Source organism: Carassius auratus, chromosome 15 (assembly GCF_003368295.1).
Source record: "Carassius auratus strain Wakin chromosome 15, ASM336829v1, whole genome shotgun sequence".
In the NCBI taxonomy this organism is placed as follows: domain Eukaryota; kingdom Metazoa; phylum Chordata; class Actinopteri; order Cypriniformes; family Cyprinidae; genus Carassius; species Carassius auratus.
In genome coordinates, this window is record NC_039257.1 from 105,597 (window position 1) to 108,606 (window position 3,010).

The 3,010-nt window shown below is 32.6% G+C and overlaps 2 pseudogenes; both read left to right on the forward strand.

The window, feature by feature from the left end:
- The window catches only part of LOC113114615 (eukaryotic translation initiation factor 4 gamma 1-like), a 33,430-nt pseudogene extending 31,937 nt beyond the window's left edge, over positions 1-1,493 (forward strand).
- LOC113114556 (cGMP-dependent 3',5'-cyclic phosphodiesterase-like) overlaps positions 1,437-3,010 on the forward strand; it is a 21,714-nt pseudogene continuing 20,140 nt past the window's right edge.

Genomic DNA, 3,010 nt, shown 5'->3' on the forward strand with positions numbered 1-3,010 from the left:
TTGGGGCAAAGGCAGCAGCGGAGGCTCAGGAGCCAAACCCCAGCGACAGCGGTGAGGGTCTGCACACGTCACACACACGTTCAGACCTGACGGCGCTCTAATGTGTTCGTTTACGTGTGTTTCCTCCAGCCCAGGACTCCGGTCGCACCAGCACTTTGAACCGATTTTCAGCACTTCAGCAGCCTCCGTCTTCTTCCTCCTCTTCATCAACATCCGCCAACATCGACTCTGACAGGAGGGTTCCTCAAAGGTCAGAGGTCACACGCAGGGCTTCTGGCCGCACAGGGTTATCATGGTCACCGAAAAACCACAAAAAAAAAAAAAAACATTTGTTGCTTGCGTTGAAATTAACTGAAATAACGTGAAATATATTTAGAATATTCTAAGTGTATATATCAATTGGAGTTAAAATAGTTAACTATATATATATACATATAAAAAATAAACAATAAATGTGTACTCAAATATAACGTTTCACTAGGTGTACTAAATCTAAAACTGAAAAATACAAATAATAACAATAGACATTTAAAAAAGCGAAATTAATAAACAAATAAAATGTTATGTTTGAATGCCCAGCTCAAAGTTTTAATCAGAGTACGTTAATAAAAAAGGAAAATTGTTAGAATGTTTGATCAGTTTTTAATTTGAAAAATTTAATTTTATATATTAAATTGTATAATTGTAAAAACGTATTTGTATATCAAGTTTTATTCTTATTTATCAATTACTCTATTTTACTTTATTTTATGTACCTTTTATTTATCTCTTTATTTTTTTATTTGGATTTTACTAGAAAACACTTTTACTCAAAGTACATTAATTGACATGAAAAAATACAAAAATTAGAATCATTGACCAGTTATTAATTTAAAAAAAAATATTAAATTAAAAAAAATATTTCTATTCATCTATTACTTTATTTTGAATTATTAAAAAAAAATTGTATTTCGTTTTTTTTTTTTTTTTTTTTTACATATATATATATATATATATATATATATATATATATATTTTTTTTTTTTTTAATCTTATAATACTTTAAATAAAATAAAAAAACGTAAAAAAATATATATAAATATTAATAAACACGGTCACATGACACGCAAGTAGACATTTTATTTTACCTTATATTCTAATGTTTTGTGTGTGTGTGTTGTTATTTTTAAATATTTAAATAATGTTTAACAATCAAATTGAGTATTGAGAGTATTTTAAATCTCTTTATTCTTGAGTTTGCCTTGAATATAGGATTTAATGCTGATGTGGCCTAAAAAATTCTAAATGTATAAATAAATAAAAATACATGAAAGTTATAGCAATCTGTAATATAGGTGAAGTAGCAGTGCTGTAGGCTTCTTGTTGGTGACGTGTGTGTGTGTGTGTGTGTCTCAGGGGCAGCTCCAGTCGGGAACGCAGCGATCGTTTCGAGCGGGATGGACAGGAACCGTCCCGCGGTCAGCAAGCGCAGCTTCAGCCGGGAGAAAGAGGAGAGGAGTCGAGATCGAGAGCAGCGTCCGGCCGAGATGCTGCGGCGTGTTTCCAGCATGACAGACGAGAGAGAACGAGAGCGCAGCAGCCACGACAACGGTACGGGGTCAGAGGTCACGGGTTTAGGGACCAAAAACCATTGTGCAGTAACGGGGTCATCATAGTAAAAAACTTAAATTATAGTTTGATTTTATTTTTGTGTTTTGGTTTCTAGTTCTGCTTTGTCTGACATCATTTTTTTGCTTTATTTAGAATAAGGACTGGGTTAAAAATGTATTAAAATTAAGTTACAAGTTTTTTTTTTTTTTTAAGCAGTCTTCAAATCAAAATCGATTTCAAGAAAATATCTAAATTTATGTTATTATTATTGCAATATCAATAATATTATTTTTGAGTAATATTAATATTGTAATAATAGCAATACTGCAATGTTAGTTCTGATATATATATATATATATTATATATATATATATATATATATATATATATATATATATATATATATATATAATCTGATTCATAAATTTAGTTTATTAATTAGTATTAAATATTATTAAATAACATTTTATTATTATTTAATTATTAGCTTATTATCGACTTCTGGCATTTCGTTCACAAACCCCAGTTTTGTCAAAACCCAGTGCTAAAATTTGTGTTGTTATTTATAAGTATTAATACTATATTGCTGTAGTTTTTATTATAGTTAATTATTTTTTTAATATTTTCAATGATTTAATTAATTATTAACTTTTACTGTCACAAATCCCAGTTTGGGAAACTTTTTTATTGCAATATTAACATTACTGTTTATTAATATTGCAACATGAGTTATTGTTACAGTTAATAGCATTGCAACATAATTGACTTCAGAATGACTTATTCCTGTTTTTATGTAATATGTAAAAGATGGATTGGTTTTTAATGCAGACTGAAGAAAGTACACAGTGTTACGAGGTGCTTCACAGGTTTTGTTGTGTGTGTGTGTGTGTGTGTGTGTGTGGTGTTTAAGCAGTGAAGAGAGAATCTGTTCCCACTCCTCCACCTGTTTTCCTCCCAAACCTGCGCTGACGGAGAGGAGCTGGGAGAAGAAGTCCACTGCCATCATCGAGGAGTATCTGCACATCAATGACATGAAGGTACACACACACACACACACACACACACACCTCTCTCACAGTGTGGTCTGTTTTGTAACGTGTGGTTCTCCTCCGCTCCTGCAGGAGGCGCTGCAGTGCGTGGGTGAGCTGAGCAGCTCGTCTCTGTCTGTGTTTCGTTCGGACGGGAGTCGAGTCGACTCGTGGAGCGCAGCACACTCGCCAAGAGAACACATGGGTTTACTGTTTCACCAGCTCGTCAAAACACACAACACTGTCCACACAACAGTACTACAAGGGTGAGTGAGACACCTCAAGGGTGTGTGTGTGCACCGTTATAGTTTTCCTGAATATTTGAATTAGATTTATTTATTAGTTTTTGCTTTAATTTTTAAGTTTAAGCATTTTGTTGTTTGTTTTATTTT